The sequence below is a fragment of the Eumetopias jubatus genome, unplaced genomic scaffold, assembly GCF_037043125.1.
Source record: "Eumetopias jubatus isolate StellerSeaLion01/CBP00866 unplaced genomic scaffold, mEumJub1_p1.0 scaffold_11, whole genome shotgun sequence".
NCBI lineage: Eukaryota > Metazoa > Chordata > Mammalia > Carnivora > Otariidae > Eumetopias > Eumetopias jubatus.
In genome coordinates, this window is record NW_028274817.1 from 5863573 (window position 1) to 5884674 (window position 21102).

Here is a 21102-nt window from a genome sequence, read left to right on the forward strand (position 1 = left end):
ATATATATATATATATATATATATATATAAGTTGTTCTCTCTTTAACATTTTGAGATACAGTTTCTCCTAACAGATCAAAATATACCATAAATCACTAGTGTATGGCTTTGTTCTAGTCTCCTGCCTGATCATATTCTCTCCCTTTTCTTTTTTCATCTTTTTTTTTAAATCTTCTTTCTTATTTCAAACAACTTCTTATCTTATCAATTCCTTTTATAAAATCTTTAATAATTTCCCTCTTTACAATCATCTTCCATCCCTTCATTGTATCAACCGTTATATTGTACATATATAAGTCTTTCTCCCTTTAAAATTTTAGGAGGCACTTTTTTCTAACAGACCAAAATACGCCCAAAATCTAGTGTATGGCACTGATCTATGCACTAGCCTGATCATATTTGATCATATTCTGGTTTTTTTGTATTGTTCTGTTTTTGTTTTTATCTTTTTCTTTTTGGTTTTTTTTTTCTTTATTTTTTCTTTTTTTTCCTTTCTTTTCCCCTGGTTTCATGTTTCTGATTTGTATAGAGTATATTTCCTGGGGACTTTGTTAACCTGTTAGCATTTTCTTCTTTCATTCATCTATTCTCCTCTGGACAAAATGACAAGACGAAAAAAATCACCTCAGCAAAAAGAACAAGAGGTAGTAACGTCTGCCAGGGGCCTACCCAATACGAACATTAGTATGATGTCGGACCTATAGTTCAGAATCATGATTTTAAAGATACTAGCCGGGCTTGAAAAAAGCATGGAAGTTATTAGAGACACCCTTTCTGGAGAAATAAAAGAACTAAAATCTAACCAAGTCGAAATCAAAAAGGCTATTAATGAGGTGCAATCAAAAATGGGGGCACTAACTGCTAGGATAAATGAGGCAGAAGAGAGAATCAGCGATATAGAAGACCAAATGATGGAAAATAAAGAGCCTGAGAAAAAGAGAAACAACTACAGGATCACGAGGGCAGAATTCGAGAGATAAGCGATACGATAAGATGAAACAATACTACAATAATTGGGATCCCAGAAGAAGAAGAAAGAGAGAGAGGGGCAGAAGGTATATTGGAGCAAATAATAGCAGAGAACTTCCCTAATGTGAGGAAGGAAACAGGCATCAAAATCCAGGAGGCACAGAGAACCCCTCTCAAAATCAATAAAAATAGGTCAACACCCTGACATCTAATAGTAAAACTTACGAGTCTCACAGACAAAGAGAAAATCCCGAAAGCAGCTCGGGAGAAGAGATATGTAAACTACAATGGTAGAAATATTAGATTGTCAACAGACCTATCCACGGAGACCTGACAGGCCAGAAAGGACTGGCGTGATATCTTCAGAGCACTAAACGAGAAAAATATGCAGCCAAGAAGACTATATCCAGCTAGGCTGTCATTGAAAATAGAAGGAGAGGTAAAAAGCTTCCAGGACAAACAAAAACTAAAGGAATTTGCAAACACGAAACCAGCCCTCTAAGAAATATTGAAAGGGGTCCTCTAAGCAAAGAGAAAGCCTAAAAGCAGCATGGGATCAGAAAGGAACACAGACAATATACAGTAACAGTCACCTTACAGGCAATACAATGGCACTAAATTCATATCTTTCAATAGTTACCCTGAATGTAAATGGGCTAAATGCCCCAATCAAAAGACACAGGCTATCAGATTGGATTAAAAAACAAGACCCATTGATATGCTGTCTGCAAGAAACTCATTTTAGACCCAAAGATACCCCCACACTGAAAGTGAGGGGGTGGAAAACCATTTTACCATGCTAATGGACACCTAAAGAAAGCTGGGGTGGCAATCCTTATAACAGACAAATTAGATTTTAAAACAAAGACTGTAATAAGAAATGAAGTACTCTTACTTAGTAAGAGTATATCCTACTTAAGTATATCCTACTTAAAGGGTCTATCCAACAAGAAGACCTAACAATTGTAACTATCTAGGCCCCTAACATGGGAGCAGCCAATTATATAAGGCAATTAATAACAAATGCAAAGAAACACATTGACAAAAATACAACACCCCCCTGACTGAAATGGACAGATCATCTAAGCAAAAGATCAACAAGGAAATAAAGACTTTAAAGGACACACTGGACCAAATGGACTTCACAGACATATTCAGAACATTCCATCCCAAAGCAACGGAATACACATTCTTCTCTAGTGCCCATGGAACATTCTCCAGAATTGATCACATCCTAGGTCACAAATCAGGTCTCAACCGGTACCAAAAGATTGGGATTAGTCCCTGCATATTTTCAGACCACAATGCTTTGAAACTAGAACTCAATCACAAGAGGAAAGTCAGAAAGAACTCAAATACATGGAGGCTAAAGAGCATCCTACTGAAGAATGAATGGGTCAACCAGGAAATTAAAGAAGAATTAAAAAAAATTCATGGAAACCAATGAAAATGAAAACACAACTGTTCAAAATCTTTGGGATACAGCAAAGGCAGTCCTGAGAGGAAAGTATATAGCAATACAAGCCTTTCTCAAGAAACAAGAAAGGTCTCAAATACACAACCTAACCCTACACCTAAAGGAGCTGGAGAAAGAACAGCAAATAAAGCCTAAACCCGGCAGGAGAAGAGAAATAATAAAGATCAGAGCATAAATCAATGAAATAGAAACCAAAAGAACAGTAGAACAGATCAACGAAACTAGGAGCTGGCTCTTTGAAAGAATTAACAAGATTGGTAAACCCCTGGCCAGACTTATCAAAAAGAAAAGAGAAATGACCCAAATCAACAAAATCATGAATGAAAGAGGAGAGATCACAACCAACACCAAAGAAATAAAAACAATTGTAAGAACATATTATGAGCAACTCTATGCCAGCAAATTAGATAATCTGGAAGAAATGGGTGCATTCCTAGAGATGTATCAACTACCAAAATTGAACCAGGAAGAAATAGAAAACCTGAACAGACCTATAACCACTAAGGAAATTGAAGCAGTCATCAAAAATCTCCCAAGAAACAAAAGCCCAGGGCCAGATGGCTTCCCAGGGGAATTCTATCAGACATTTAAAGAAGAATTAATACCTATTCTCCCGAAACTGTTCCAAAAAATAGAAATGGAAGGAAAACTCCCAAACTCATTTTATGAGGCCACCATTACCTTGATCCCAAAACCAGACAAAGACCCCATCAAAAAGGAGAATTACAGACCAATATCCTTGATGAACATGGATGCAAAAATTCTGACCAAAATACTAGCCAACAGGATCCAACAGTACATTAAAAGGATTATTCACCACGACCAAGTGGGATTTATCCCTGGGCTGCAAGGTTGGTTCAACATCTGCAAATCAATCAGCGTGATACAATACATTAACAAAAGAAAGAACAAGAATCATATGATCCTCTCAATAGATGCAGAAAAAGCATTTGACAAAATACAGCATCCTTTCTTGATCAAAACTCTTCAGAGTATAGGGATAGAGGGTACATACCTCAATATCATAAAAGCCATCTATGAAAAACCTACCACGAATATCATTCTCAATGGGGAAAGGCTGAGAGCTTTTCCCCTAAGGTCAGGATTGCGGCAGGGATGTCCACTATCACCACTGCTATTCAGCACAGTATTAGAAGTCCTAGCCATAGCAATCAGACAACAAAAAGAAATCAAAGGCATCCAAATCAGCAAAGAAGAAGTCAAACTCTCACTCTTTGCAGATGATATGATACTTTATGTGGAGAACCCAAAAGACTCCACCCCAAAACTGCTAGAACTCATGCAGGAATTCAGTAAAGTAGCAGGATATAAAATCAATGCACAGAAATCAGTGGCATTCCTATACACCAACAACAAGAGAGAAGAGAGACAAATCAAGGAGTCGATCTCATTTACAATTGCACCCAAAAACATAAGATACCTAGGGATAAATTTCACCAAAGAGGCAAAGGATCTGTACTCAGAAAACTATAAAATACTCATGAAAGAAATTGAAGAAGACACAAAGAAGTGGAAAAAGGTTCCATGATCATGGATTGGTAGAACAAACATTGTGAAGATGTCAATGCTACCTAGAGCAATCTACACATTCAATGCAATCCCCATCAAAATACCATCCACTTTTTTCAAAGAAATGGAACAAATAATCCTAAAATTTGTATGGAACCAGAAGAGACCCCGAGTAGCCAGAAGAATGTTGAAAAAGAAAAGCAAAGCTTATGGCATCCCAATTCCGGACTTCCAGCTCTATTACAAAGCTGTCATCATCGAGACAGTATGGTACTGGCACAAAAACAGACACATAGATCAATGGAACAGAATAGCCCAGAAATGGACCCTCAACTCTATGGTCAACTCATCTTTGACAAAGCAGGAAAGACTGTCCAATGGAAAAAAGACAGTCTCTTCAACAAATGGTGTTAGGAAAATTGGACAGCCAACTGCAGAAGAATGAAACTGGACCATTTCCTTACACCACACACAAAAATAGACCCCAAATGGTTGAAAGACCTAAACGTGAGACAGGAGTTCACCAAAATCCTAAAGGAGAACACAGGTAGCAACCTCTTCGACCTCAGCCACAGCAACTTCTTCCTAGAAACATCGCCAAAGGCAAGGGAAGCAAGGGCAAAAATGAACTATTGGGATTTCATCAAAATAAAAAGCTTTTGCACAGGAAAAAGTCCACAAAACCAAAAGACAACCGACAGAGTGGGAGAAGATATTTGCAAATGACATATCAGATAAAGGGCTAGTATCCAAAATCTATAAAGAACTTATTAAACTCAACACCCAAAGAACAAAGAATCCAATCAAGAAATGGGCAGAAGACATGAACAGACATTTTTCCAAAGAAGACATCCAAATGGCCAACAGACACATGAAAAAGTGCTCAACATCTCTCGGCATCAGGGAAATCCAAATCAAAACCTCAATGAGATACCACCCCACACCAGTCAGAATGGCTAAAATTAACAAGTCAGGAAACGACAGATGTTGGCGGGGATGCGGAGAAAGGGGAACCCTCCTACACTCTTGGTGGGAATGCAAGCTGGTGCAACCACTCTGGAGAACAGTATGGAGGTTCCTGAAACAGTTGAAAATAGAGCTACCATACGATCCAGCAATTGCACTACTGGGTATTTACCCCAAAGATACAAATGTAGGGATCCGAAGGGGTACGTGCACCCCGATGTTTATAGCAGCAATGTCCACAATAGCCAAACTGTGGAAAGAGCCAAGATGTCCATTGACAGATGAATGGATAAAGAAGTTCTGGTATATATACACAATGGAATATTATGCAGCCATCAAAAGGAATGAGATCTTGCCATTTGCAACGACATGGATGGAACCGGAGGGTGTTATGCTGACTGAAATAAGTCAATCAGAGAAAGACATGTATCATATGACCTCACTGATATGAGGAATTCTTAATCTCAGGAAACAAACGGAGGGTTGCTGGAGTGGTGGGGGGTGGGAGGGATGGGGTGGCTGGGTGATAGACATTGGGGAGGGTATGTGCTATGGTGAGCGCTGTGAATTGTGCAAGACTGTTGAATCACAGATCTGTACCTCTGAAACAAATAATGCAACATATGTTAAGAAAAAAGAAAAAGAAGACGCTAGCAGGAGGGGTAGAATGAAGGGGAGTAAGTCAGAGGGGGAGAAGAACCATGAGAGACAATGGACTCTGTAAAACAAACTGGGGGTTCTGGGGGGGAAGGGGTGGGGGGATGGGTTAGCCTGGTCATGGGTATTAAAGAGGGCACGTTCTGCGTGGAGCACTGGGTGTTACGCACAAACAATGAATCATGGAACACTACATCAAAAACTAATGTTGTAATGTATGGTGATTAACGTAACAATAAAAAAAGGGGAGTAAGTCAGAGGGGGAGACGAACCAGGAGAGATGATGGACTCTGAAAAACAAACTGAGGTTTCTGGAGGGGAGGAGGGTGGGGGGATGGGTTAGCCTGGTGATGGGTATTGAGGAGGGCACATTCTGCATGGAGCACTGGGTGTTATGAACAAACAGTGAATCATGGAACACTACACCAAAACAAATTATGTAATATATGGTGATTAACATAATAAAAAAATTTAAAAAAAATTTATAAAAGTATGTATGAGAGATCCATCATATACTTTGGTTCTTGCTGTTGCCAATCCCCTTAACAGTGTCCTTTTTTATGGCAAACCTAGGAGGTTTTTGTTAAGGCTTCATGTAGCAACTAACTAAAAATTACCTCCAAGTAGACACATATCAGTTGCACTGACTCGAGATTTGACTTATAAAAAGTGAAAATAAAATGAAATGTTCAATATTTTGGAAAAGAAAAAACTGTGACCAGTGGTAAGGGTAGAAGGGCAATAACAGCTCTACCAGATAATGAGGTATTATGATATATAAGTTATAAGCAGGAGCTCTAGAATCTGGGAGACTGCATCTAAATCTCAACTCTGTCACTTACATAGTAGCATGAACCTGGGCAGATTACTGAACTTCTCTGAGATTCAGTGTTCTGATCTTTAAAATATTGGGTCAGTAAATAAAAGTCAGGTCAGTAAATATTTTAGGCTTTCCAGACTATATAAGGTCTCTGTTGTTTTAGCACAAAAGCAACCACAGACACTATATAAATGAATGGGTATGGCTATGTTCCACTAAAATTGTATCTGTAAAAATAAACAGCTGTGATCTATATTTGACCCCACATGGACAGTGGTTTGCTGGCCCCTAAATCATAGTGGTATATTATATACATATATATGTGTGTGTATATATAATATGTAACACATTATATAATATATAAACAACATATATAACAAATACATGTGTCATCAAGAAAGAAGAATTCAAGCAAGAATGTAAAATACCAACATCTAAAACACATATAAAAGAGATTTAAAATAAAGGATTACTATGAACTAAGAAGTTGGGAAAATACAGTCTAATGGAGGATTTCTTCAGAATTATACAATAACAATTTTCACATACAAAATTGCAAAAAACAAAGGAAGGAAAACCAGAATAATTGACCTGAAGAAATAGAAAATTAATAACTATATTCTATAAATCTCACTTGGTCCCTATTACAAAATATAATAAAGCAGAGCTCATTCTAACAGTTGTTTACAATTGAGGGGCAAAGCTCTGACAATCTAGCCCAGCAACACAACCTGAAAAGGATTTAATTGTGATACAAACAGTAAGAAAGTAAAATATGAAAGTACAACATTATTGACTGTAGAGGAAAATGTTTTCATTGATTTTATTTAAAATTATTTTTGTCAGGCTTAGGTTTATATTTAGTAAGACAAATTTCTCATATCCTAAAATTGCTTTACCAGGGAGAGAGTACATATTTTTTCACCAGTAATAAATATTAATCATTCCATCATGTCATTTCTGAGAGTTGCTTATTGACTCTATTTCTTGGCACTATCTGCAAAAAGGATATTTCACTATTAGAAGTTCTTATGGGATCTGAAAAGTTAGTTCAGGTTCCAGAAAGACCTAATTGCAAATATTGGGTTAGGTAACATCAACATTTCTAAATAGTCCTTCTTTGTAACAATCCCATTTCATACTGGTTTTCAGAACACATTATTTTACCAGGTTACTTTATCTTAAAATCTCTGGGGAGTAACTCATGTCACAGTTTTCTGATGCAAATATTTATTGAGTACCTACTATGTGCTTAGTTTTGAATGAAGATTGAAAAAATTACAAAACAGTATAATTTGACACAAATTATTGGTAGGAAATATTAGGAAAACATTTTAAACAGAACACACAGAAATATAGCAAGATCTTTGTAGTTTATCTGTGAGAGTGATGGTAATTCCTCTATAAAACCTTTCTATGCTTTATTTGACTTCCTATGAATTTGCATTTAGAATCCATTTTACTGCTTTATAATAGAGATGGAATTGACACTGATAAATAAGCCTTACCATTGTGAAAATAGGTAACTGACCTTCCTAAAAATAAAGCACAAAGACAATCTAAATGAACTTTCAATTTCATGGCCCAAAGTCACAGTTGGGAGAGGAAACCTAGCCTCAAGAGTGATAGAATCCTACCCTTTGTCCCCAACTCTATTTTAAGAAATGTTCTTCCTTTGAGAAATCAGAATAATGCCTGAAGAAAAAGTACATTAATAATACTAGAGATGTTTGACTAGGGATGTTATTTGAGAGAATGGTATAGTTATTATATAGTGCTCAACAATGATGCCTTCATTGGAAAGGTTTTATTTTATTTTACTAATTTTCAACTTACTTATGGCCTCTAATTATATTAAGGGTTAACTATATGCTGTGACCTGCAGGAATACACAGATAAATGAAACCTAAACCCTGCCCTCAAAAAGCTCATGGGTGGGCAATATTTTTTCTGTTAAAGAACTAGATAGTAAATAATTTTGGCTTTGTGTGCCGTATGGTCTTTATCACAACTACTCAACTCTGCCCATGTAGCACGAAATTAGCCATAGCAAATAGATACATGAATGTGTATATGGTTTTTCATTTTGTTTGTTTGTTTTTGCCTAATCAGGCAGCCAAGCTGAATTTGACCCACAGGCCATCATTTACTGACTACTGATCTAGCATCAGAACAACAGACAGGTACACACACACACACACACACACACACACACACACATTAGTCAATGCTTGTCCATTTGTAGGGACTGGCTAGAATGTTGTGTTTAACTGGATTCTGAGGCTGCAGCAGGAAAGTATGGCATGATCAATTAGCTATGCATTGGGGTGGTTGTAGAAATGTCACCTGCCTATTTTAACATGAAAGACAGACAATAACAATAAAACGCTAAAATTTGTGGAAAAAAAAGCCATAAGAGACATATGTACATAAGTCAAAAGTGCTTAAAAGATATTGAAGTACCAGAAGGGATTGCTAAAAGTTTTACAAGAAAGAACAATAAGCCTCAGTGTCTCCAAATCATCAATACGTGTTCCCAACAATATATTTTAAAAACCATATCGTAAGCCATAAAGAAAAAGATAAATATAGTTGACTAGATAAAAATTAAGGATTTCTATATGTCAAAAGATGATGAACACATTTCTCAAAAGACAAATGAGAAACCGGGCAATATATGAGACAATATATTTGACAGACAAAAGGCAGTTTTACATAATGTAGTATGAACTTTATACAGTTAAAGAGTAATTTCTTTATACAAATAAAGAAATTAAGGACAAAAATGTAAAAGGAAAGGACATGATTAGCACTTTAAAGAAACTCCAATGGCTTATTGACATGTATAAATATGTGAGTATTACTGTTAATTAAATAAATGTTTAAAAAAATCAGAGGATAATTCTCAATAATTACAGATGACTAAATGAAAGATGACATTTAGTGCTTCAGAGTAATGGTAGTACCACTGCCTATAAGCTGCCTGTACATTTATTCATGCATCTATGTGGTCATGCATTTACTCATTCAAGCATTTACTGAGCTCTTATATGTCCACTGCTTGAATAGAGAGCAAAGCCATGTACTTTCTTCTGTTCACTAAAAGCTCCCATTATGATAATAAAGGTAAAGATGTGAAAGATCTAAAGGAACTGTGATTAAAAATTTTCCAGCTAGGGGAAGTCTCAAGTGTTTCATTTCCACTCCTCAAAAGTACAAATGTAGAGGGACTTCTACACCTACCAGGGGTCTAGAGGCCTACATCCTTTTGTAATACTTGTAGATGTTCTAGGGCTTTGCAGAGAAGGTTCTTCCTAGGACCATCAGATGGAGATATGGCAAAGTTTTTAGGCTCAGGCATCTGTCCCACTAGATAATCAATGGGTAAGGTGCTGAATGCTGACAAAATGAGGCCTTCATCAGAGGTATGGTGGATGAAAATGAAGGTATGGAAATAGTTATGCTAGGCAACTAGAATTCAAAAGAGAAAGGGCCAAAAAGATAAATAAAAGGCAGAGATCAAAAGAGAAAGGGCCAAAAAAAAAAAAAAAAAAAGCAGAGAAAGAGGATATGAGTAATAGAATCAATTAGCACAATGTTTATAGCAGCAATGTCCACAATAGCCAAACTATGGAAAGAGCCCAGATATCCATCGACAGATGAATGGATATAGATATGGTGTATACACACACACACACACACACACACACACACACACACACACACACACAATGAATTATTACTCAGCCATCAGAAAGGATGAATACTTACCATTTACGTCAACATGGATGGAACTGGAGGGTATTATGCTGAGCGAAATAAGTCAATCAGAGAAAGACAATTATCATATGGTTTTACTCATATGTGGAATATAAGAAACAGCACAGAGGACCACAGGGGAAGGGAGGGAAAACTGAATGGGAAGAAATCAGAGGGAGACAAACCATATGAGACTCTTGACTCCAGGAAACAAACTGACGGTTGCTGGAGGGGGGTGGGGTGGGTGGGGGGATGGGGTGATTTGGTGATGGGCATTAAGGAGGGCACGTGATGTGATGAGCAGTGTGTGTTATATACAAATGATGAATTATTGAACATTACATCTGAAACTAATGATGTACTATATGTTGGCTAATTGAATTTAAATAAAAAAGAATCAATAAGCACAAACTAGTATATAGAAAACTTACCCTCAACAAATAGATAATACACATTATTTTTAAGCAATCAAGGAATAGTCTCAAAAATTGACAATGTACAAGTTCACAAAGAAAGCCTTAAAAAACTTTAAGGAATCATTATCCTACAGACTATGTCCTTTGACTACAATAAAATTAGAAATAGATTTTTTAAAGGATAGCTTAATCTAATATGCCTAGAAACTAAAATCATACTAAATGATTGGATTAAAGAAGAAATAATTTTAAAAATTGTGAGGTATTCCTAACACTACTTAGCACTAGAAGATTTGTGACACATAACTAACATAGAATGTTGTGAGAAATTTACTGCTTTAAATACTTTTATCAGAAATCAAAAAATATTGAGGACAGATAAGCTATGTGTCCAGCTCAACAAGCTGGGAAGAAAGGGCAACAGAGTAAATGCAAAAGAAACTAGAAGGGAGGAAATAGAAAGACAGAAAGAAATATAGACCAAAAGAACAATCACAACATCAAGAAATGATTACTTAGAAAGACTAATAAGATAAACCACAAGTGAGACATGAAGAAAAAAAAAACTAAGACTCAAAATATGAACAAGGAAGAATACTATAGCTTCTTAAAAAGGAATGAAATAGTATGAGTAAATACTTGCCAATAAACTGGAAGCTCAAGAAGAAATGAACATATTGTTGGGGGAAACAATATAAATGACTAGATTTTGCAGAGGAAACCTGTAAGGCCAATAATTTGGGAGATTTATTTGTTTTGGTATAATTTTTAACACATTTAGCCTCTCTCCACCACCTCACTCACTTCTCCCCAGGAAGAGGCAGGGATTTAGTTGGTAAATTTGTAAGAAGCATTGGGGCATGCTTCACTCAGCCCCTTCTCATCCACTTTATTTTCACAGGATCAGCCCTACCAGCTGAAAGATGAATTCTGATCTGCCATGTGATAAGGGATCTGGTGAATTCAAGGGTGAACTATTAGCAAGTCCACTTGGGTAGAGATCTAAAGTCACAACTTACAGTCACCTTTATCTGGATCTCTCTCTGACACATATGTATCTATCAACAGGTTCTAAATAATGAAAGGGAAGAAATTGGTATTGTTAATTAGTCCCTGTCACAAACTCAAATACACATAACTAGGGGGTATAGCTCAGTGGTAGAGCATTTGACTGCAAATACACATAACTATTAAAGAAAAATGGTAATCAGACTCTCCTCATCTACTGCCCCACATACAGCAAAGCCCTAGATCTAGATGGTTTTATAAATTTTAAAAAAATATTCAGGGAACAGGCAATTCTCTCTCTCATACATGTGTATCAGAAAATTGAAAATGAGAGAAACCTTACCAACCCATTTTATAAGACTAGCATAACTTTGATTTCAAAACTGAGAAGAAACAGATCATGAAATGAAATTTAAAGGACAATTTGGACCACAAGGGAAAGGAGGGAAAACTGAATGGGAAGAAATCAGAGAGGGAGACAAACCATGAGAGACTATGGACTCCAGAAAACAAACTGAGGGTTACAGAAAGGAGGGGAGTGGAGGGATGGGGTGACTGGGTGATGGGTATTAAGGAGGGCACATGTTGGGATGAGCACTGGGTGTTATACACAACTAATGAATCATTGAACACTACATCAAAAAAGAGTGATGTACTATATGTTGGCTAAATGAATATAATAAAAAAATTTTTTTAAAGAAACCTAAAAAAAAAAAAAGAAAAAAGAAACCAAACCCAATAACTTACTTATATCTCATTGGCCAGAACTATCACATGATAATCTCTACCTGGAAAGGAGAATGGGAAATATAATCTTTTTGCTGGTCGTGTTGCTATCCAAAATAAAATTACAACATAGTAAGGTTTCAGGTGTACAATATAGTGATTTAACAATTCTATACATTACTCGGTGCTCATCATGATAAGTGTACTCTTAATCCCCTTCATCTATTTCACCCACCCTCCCCTTTGGTAACCATCAGTTTGTTCTCTGTAGTTAAAAGTCTGTTTCTTTGCTTGCCTTGCTTTCTTTTTTTTACCCTTTGCTCCTTTGTTTTGTTTCTTAGATACCACGTGAGTGAAATCATATGGTATCTGTCTTTCTCTGACTTATTTCGCTTAGCGTTATACCCTAGCTCCATCCATGTCACTGCAAATGGCAAGATTTCATTCTTTTTTATGACTGAAAAATATTCCATTGTATACATATACCACATCTTCTTTATCCATTCGTCAATCGATGGGTACTTGAGCTGCTTCCATTATTTGGCTATCGTAAATAATGTTGCTATAAACACAGGGGTGCATGTATCCCTTTGAATTACTGTTTTTGTATATTCTTTCGATAAATACCCAGTAGTGTGATTGCTACCTATTTTTAACTTTTTGAGGAACCTCCATGTGGTTTTCCACAGTGACTGCACCAGTTCGCATTTCCACCAACAGTGCATAAGGATCCCTTTTTCTCTACATCCTCACCAAAACCTGTTGTTTCTTGTTGATTTTAGCCATTCCTACAGGTATGAGGGGCTATCTCATTGTAGTCTTGATTTGCATTTCCCTTATGATAAGTGATGATGAACATCTTTTCAGACACATGATTATTTTTTAAACTTTTTATTTAAATTCAATTTAGCCAGGGTGCCTGGGTGGGTCAGTCAGTTAAGCGTCTGCCTTCGACTCATGTCATGATCCCAGGGTCCTGGGATCGAGTCATGTATTGGGCTCCCTGCTTAGCGGAGAGCCTGTTTCTCCCTCTCCCTCGGGTTCTCCCCCTGCTTGTGCTCGCTTTCTCTCTCCCTCTCTCACTCTCTCTCTCTCTGTCAAATAAGTAAATAAAATCTTTAAAAATAAACAAATTCAATTTAGTTAACATATACTGTATTATTAGCTTCAGGGGTAGAATTTAGTAATTCATCAGTTGCATATAACACCCAGTGCTCATTACATCAAGTGCCCTCCTTAAATCCCATCACCCAATTACCCCATCCCTCCACCCACCTCTCCTCCAGCAACTCTCAGTTTGTTTCCTAGAGTTAAGAGTCTCTTACGGTTTTTTAAAAAGCTTTTTCCAAAAACTGAGAACAGCTAGAAACTTCTTTAACATGATTAAGTCTCCACAGCAAAAACAATCAAAACCTCTCCTAATTACTGTTAACACATTAGGCACATGACCTTCAGGATATAAATATCTGATATTGCCTCTACATTCAACCTAGTACTGGAGGCCATGATCAATGAACACCCCCTAAAATTAAAAGGTATGTGATAAAGATATCACCACATATCAGATGGTGCAGGAAAAGTATGTTGAGAATAACAAAATTGGATAAACATCAAGGATTTATGTTCAAAGTATATCAAAGACAAAGTTCACTAACCAGGAATTAATATTCAAAAATTACAAAGTAATGATAGAATCAACATGAAAAAGACAAGAAATCCAAGAATGAGAAATGTTAATAACCAAAAAACAATTTTAAAGATAGAAAATCTGGATAGCTTCATCACTAGTAATCACAGAAGTAAAAGGAGACTGTGTTATCAATCAAATTTCTTTAAAAATTAAAAGTTGGATAATACTAAGTATTAGTTATTATTTCCTGGGTAAAAAAATTACCCCAGGGCACCTGGGTGGCTCAGTCATTAAGCGTCTGCCTTCGGCTCAGGTCATGATCCCAGGGTCCTGGGATCGAGTCCCATATCGGGCTCCCTGCTCGGCAGGAAGCCTGCTTCTCCCTCTCCCACACTCCCTGCTTGTGTTCCCTTTCTCGCTGTGTCTCTCTGTTAAAAAAATAAATAAAAAATCTTTTAAAAAAATTACCCCAAAAAGTAGTGGCTTAAAACACCAAAATCTATTGTCTCAGAGTTTCTACGGGTCAAGAACCTGGGGGTAGCTTAGCTGGGTCCTCTGGCCCTGGGTCTCTTACAAGGCTACATCATCTCAAGACTCATTTGGAAAGGACCAAATTCCCCGCCCACAAATGTGGCTGTTGATAGGATTCAGTTCCTTGTGGTTTGTTGCAGAGAGGGCTCATTTCCTCAAGAGATGTTCCTTGAGATGTGAGCCTTTTCACTGATTATCTCACAATATGCTTTCATCAGAATGAGAAAATGAGAGGGCAAGAGAGATTGTCAGCAAAAAAGTTATAGTAAGAGGAAAACTCATTATGTTAATAATTAATGACCTCCCACTACTTTTGCCACTTTCTATGGATTCTATTCATTAGAAGCAAGTCATTAGATATATCCTACACTCAAGGGTAGTGGATTACACAAAAGTGTGAACATCAAAAGGCTGGAGCCATATCAGAAGTTGCCTTCCATACCAAGTATTAGTGTGTAGGGAAACAGGTAATAATATAATTCTATTGGGAAGTTAGATTGGTACATTTTGGAAAGCAATCTGGCAATAATTAGCAAAATTACTGCTTATATACTGAATATCCGTGTCCCTCTAAAATTCACATGTTGAAGCTCTAATCCCCAGTGTGATAGTATTTGGAGGTGGGGCTTTTGGAAGGTTATTGGGGTTAGAAAAGGTCATGAGAATGGGGCCTAATAATGTAATTAATGTCCTATTTAAAAAAAGAGGAGATAGCTCGTTCTTTCTCACCCATCAAGGAAGGCCATGTAAGGACATAAGAAGAGGGTCTTAATCAAGAACCCAACCATGCTAGCATCTTAATCTTGGACTTCCAGCTTCCAAAACTGTGAGAAATAAATGTTTTTTGTTTAAGCCAGCTAGTCTATGGTATTCTGTTAGAGTAGCCCAAATGGACTAAGAATTATATGTATCTAAGACCTAGAAATTCTATCCTTGAGTGTATATCCCAGAGAAATATATGCAGAAGTCCATAAGGGAACATGATTGAGGATGTTAATCACAGCATTGTTTGTAGGAATGGAGTGGAGAGCCAACACAGGTGTTCCTCAAAAGGGGAAATAATGGACAAGCAAAACTTGGTGCATAAATGCTAATGGAATCTGATGCATTAGAAGCAATGAGCTAAAGATACATATAGCCACATAAGTCGAACTTAAAAAGCATAGTGTTGAGTGTATAAGTTAAGAAACAAGATCTATGGCACAATACTATGCATTCAAACACCACATATTTAAGAAGGCCACATATTTCACAAGAGTACAAACACACGCAAGGACATAATTCAAACACATCAGAGTAGATGCCTAATAGCGGGAAGGAAATGAGTGTTGGAATCTAGGAAGAAGAAAAACATAAAATATAAAGATAAAATATAAATAAAATGTAAGAGAAAGAACCTTGCAAAACTCAATGACAATAACATGGTCAGAGTCCAAAAATAGAATAAAAGATAAAAGCAACCTTCATGGGTGGGCAGTTAATTCTAATCCCTGCCTGTAAGTCACAGAGCTGGCAGAAAATAATCTAATCAAATCAGCAGCCTCTAATGCCAAATGCTATAGGTAGAGAGCTTATTCATGGGAGCTTTTTGTTAGTCTGTAAGATGAGTCATATTTTCACTGATATTTAAATTCAGCCATATTGCTCTTGGAGGGATTTTAGGTAAAATATCCCAAACACTAGCTAACTAAGGGAGGGACACAGCAAAATAAACCGCTGAGTAGGGGTGGCCTCAGAGAACAGATTGCAGGAAAGATTCTTTCTCTACTATGTGCACTACCACAATTGAACATGGGGATATGAGGAACAGTGGTAGTTCAGTTTAGGAAAACTCTTTGGCGGATGTTAAAGAAAAGCCTCCTTTCTCTAACCAAACCATTTTTGCCTCCGTATCATTTCCCCTCCCATCCAGAGGTGTCAGGAATGATACTTTGAAATGTCAGAGCCACATTTTGGCCTCCCCAGCAACCTCCCCAACACAGAGTGGTGTCATAAGTAGTGCTTCATGATGTCTGAGCCCCACCTTAGCCACCATTGGCTGGAGGAGAGCCTAGCTGACCAATCAAAGCTGGAGGGTATGGACCTTCACTGTCCTGGGAAGAGTTATATGCAGTAGAATAGTTAGGAGGCCTGGGACAGACCACTGGGAAGCTTCAATATGTCTAAGGTAACCAGGAAACTACCACAGCCCAATCAGGATATGGAGCAACCAACCTCAAGTTTGGAAGAGAGGAAAAAATGAAGACTCCCTATCAACCCAGGTCCAGAGGTGGTGGCAAGGTGAGATGACCCTACCCAAGCTACTCTTTCCTTCATTGATTTCCCCTCCCCCAAGAATCTTAACCTTTGCTCACCTGGCACAAATTCCTTCCTTAGCCCTGACATCTTCTCATGATGCCCCCTTTTCTATCAATATCCCATCTTCTTCCCCTAAGCCAATGCCCTTTTGGCCTCACTCTGTTGTTGTTCCAGGTACTGAAGACAACCCTGAAGCTAAAAAGTCCCCTCCACAGGAGTTTGAGTAAAAAAGTCTCAGAAAAAAACTGTAAGAAAGCCTAAAAAAGCTAGAAGAACACCACTTATTGGTCACTATCACAGACTGAATGAGACACTGAGGCAAAATGAGCCAGAGCAAGCCCAAGAGAAGGTGGAGAAGTCTACCACATCAAATGATGACCAGGGCGGCCAATAACTCCAGAGCGAGGCCAGAGACTTCAGTAATATCTGCTAAGTCTCCAGAGGTCTGGTGGCTGAGAAATGGACAATCGTGTAGACGCTGAATTTTACAGCATCAGGTTACATTGATGGCACCAGAAATAAAGCCAACCTGTTGTGGTAATTCGTGTGGGTGTCTATGAGTTCTCTCATGGTGGGATCAGGGAGGAAAGGGAAGAGGCAGTAGTACAAAAAGGAAGCAACATCGGGTAGTGTAGGGTTGGGGGCCAGACCGGGCCAGACTGGCAGAATCACAGTTAATCAGATCGTGGGGACAAAGACTGGGTCAGGACCGAGCACTGAAGACAAATTTCCTCCTTAACACTTGACCTAATGGGCAAGATGAGAAAGGGCTTGGTGTTTCTGCCTTTGGGAGATGGGGGCGGCAGGGAAGAATGACGTCAAAGTGTAGATTGTCAGAGCCTATATGGGGTGAGGTGTGTGGGTGGCAGTACCATCCCCAAAGCTGAACAAGAAATAAGTTCCAGGCCACCAACCCCAGGGTGGTGTTTGTTACATTTTACCCTATAATGTCAACAACTAAAAGTCCTCAGAAGAGCCAAAATTCTCACCGTAATGAAAGTTACTAAAAGCACCCTAAAGATGAAAATAATGATGATTGGAAGCCACAAACCCAACACTGATTAGCCCACTTTCTTAAGAAATTTAGGGTGGAGCAGTGACCTTTCAAGGGCAGGGCAATGGGAACAGTCTGCCTTCAGTGCAGGCAATAAAGGAGAGCATTGTCTACAGAGAATTCTAAATGTATTTGGAGGGGAGACGATCTTTTATTTTTGTTCTCTCAAAGTTGTGTTTTTTTTTTTTTTTTCCTGAAGAGACTATCACTGTAAATGAGTTTATTGAAGTATAATTGACATATAATTGCACATGATTAAAGTGACAGCTTGAGGAAGTTGGTCCTATGTCTACACCATTAAATCATCACCACAACTTTAAGAGAGAACATATCCATCACCCCCAAGTTTCCTCCTGCCCCTTGGTAGTTGCTCCCTCCTCCTATCTCTCCCTGTACCCCCATCTTACCTTGCCACCTCCTCTGGACCTGGTTACAAAATGTAAACCATATTCATTTTTATCCAGCTTCTTTCACTCAGTATAATTACTGTGAGAACAATCAATGTTCTTGCATACATCAATATTACATTTTTAGGTTATGAATGTTTTGTTGATAATTTAGTAGCATTTATTTTATTTTTTTACAGATTTTTTATTTATTCACTTGAGATACAGGAGAGAGCATGAGCAGGGGGAGAGCAGAGGGATGAGGAGAAGCAGGTTCCCTGCTGAGCCAGGAGCCCGATGTGGGGCTCGATCCCTGACCTGAGTCGAAGGCAGACGCTTAACCATCTGAGCCACCCAGGGACCCCGAGAATTTAGTAGGATTTAAAGGATGCTCCAAAGTTGCTTTAGTTTCATTTTTTTTTTAATTTTGAGGTTATAAATTTACATGCAGTTGCAAGAAATAGAAATATGCCTTCTACCCTTAACCTTGTCCCCCCCCGTCAGTGGTAACATCTTGCCTGTGTATAGTATAATATCAAAATCAGGAAGGTAAGATTGCTATGATCTATTTACCTTATTCAGATTTCACCAGTTATACATGCACGTGTGTGTGTGTGTTTAGTTCTGTGCAATTTTATCACCTGTGTAGTTTCCTGTAACTGCCACCCTAGTCAAGATACAAAAAAGTTCCATAATAAGGATTCCTCTTGCTATTCTTTTACAACCACAGCCATATCCTCCCTCATCCCTGGAAGCCAGTAATTTGCTCATCTCCATAATTTTGTCATTACAAGAATGTTACATAAATAGAATCATTCAGTATGTAACTTTTTGTGATCGGCTTTTACATTCAGCATAAATCCCTTGAGATCCATTCAAGCTGTTGTATCAATGGGTTTTTTTCCTTTATTGTTGGGTAATATTGCATAGTGTGAATGTACCAGAGTTTGTTAAACCACTCATTTATTGAAGGACATTTTGGTTTTGATTTCTGGAATTACAAATAAAGCTGCTACAATCATTCCTGGATAGGTTTATCTGTGATCTTAAAGTTTTCATTTCTCAGAGACAAATGTCCAAGAGCAACTGCTGGGTCATGTGGCAACGGCAAGCTTGGTTTTGTAAGAAACTACCATGCTTTTTTTCTCCCCCAGAGTGGCTATACCATTTTATATTCCCACCAGCAATCTCTGAATGATAGTTTCTCTGCATTCTCACCAGCGTTTGGTGTTATCATTAAACAAAAAATTGTTAAGTCATTCTGGTGCCTGTATAGTGATATCTCATTGAAGTTTTCATTTGCAATTCACTAATGGTTAATGTTGAACATCTTTTTATATGTTCATTTGCTATCTGTATATCTTCACTGAAATTTCTATTCATGTCTGTAGCCCATTTTCTTTCTTGACACTTGCATGATCAAGCTTTAATGAATTTGAACACAAGGCACAGTTTCCAGGTGTACATAAATATATCTCCATTTTACAATTGTTTTTTGCTTCTTCTACTTCAATCTTTTTGGACAGTGATAAGAAAATCTTTAAACTTGTTATTTAAGCAACAAGAACTTCCTTAATAGGACTTTATGACTCTTTTTTAAGAGCTGATCATCTGAATTTCTAGGACTTCTTACAGTAAACATTTTGTTTATATTTCCTTTCTACCCACCTACCACTAGCTGGTTGTTGCAAGTTGTCTATAGATAAATAATGCTTTTAATTTCTGTATCAACAACAGATCCTCTTTGTCGGTTTCTCCAAGGTAGTATTTTCTTCCTCTAGTATATTATTACAGTTCCTTTTGGTTTTTATTTTTCCCCCAATGAAATAAATATGGGTGCTCAATGCATCCCCTAATTATAAAATGCTGGATTGGGATTCCTATCCTTGACATTTATGATGCTCTATCAGGGACTTCTTATGTATGCATTTTCACTCCTACTACAAAGGCACAGGTCTGCTTTGTGACAGAGAGCTATCTGTCACTCCATCCATCTTTGGTCCTGCAAATGTCCTTTTGGGTATTGCAACAGAGTCCAGTCTTTGCAGAATACAACACAACATGTGAATCTCAACAGCACTTTTAGTCTATATTGTTAAAGTGGGTGACATTGAAATCCTGACCCTCCCAGTCATAGATCCACTTGATATTTTCAAATTTAAAGTCATATAAGACTAGAGAAAATTCTACATCCATACTGTATTGAGGTTTCTGGGGAATTTTCATCTATGTTCATCGGGTCATCAATAAACTCTGGCCTCTCCATTCCTTGGCCAATCAGAAAGACCATCATACAACAGGCCTAATGATAAAGGAATCTCTGGTCAATCACTGCAAACTGAAATAACTAAAAAGGTTCTTGGAGTTTCGTTCTGTCTCTCCTCACTCAGGCTCTGGTCTATTAGCTGTACTCGAGCAGAGAGAAAAGTCCACTGAAAATTAATCATTCTGTTGGCTACACCCACTTTACAGAAGTTTCTGAAATTATATGTGCCAACATACCTCTGAGCCACATAATTCATGGTTACAATATCTAAATCAGCGTAAAGGAAAAAAAATAGCAGTAAGTCTTCTCAAGACAGCTGAACCTAGTACTGAAACTGGGTTCAACAGAAGCCCAGGCCAGTATATGGATGTCTGTAGGGAACACCTGATGGAAAATGCAGCTACGATGGATTCTTTAGCAACACTGTGGACTTATATTTTTATGTAGTGTTCCATGATTCATTGTTTGCATATAACACCCAGTGCTCCATGCAATATGTGCCCTCCTTAATACCCATCACTGGGCTAACCCATCTCCCCAACCCCTCCCCTCTAAAACCCTCAGTTTGTTTCTCAGAGTCCATAGTTTCTCATGGTTCATCTCCCCCTC

The 21102-nt window shown here is 37.7% G+C and overlaps 1 pseudogene; it reads right to left on the reverse strand.

Annotated features, from left to right (window-relative positions):
* Nucleotides 1–19923: 19923 nt before the first annotated feature.
* Nucleotides 19924–20877, reverse strand: LOC114199019 (tRNA pseudouridine(38/39) synthase pseudogene; annotated as a pseudogene).
* Between the last annotated feature and the right edge of the window lie 225 nt (nt 20878–21102).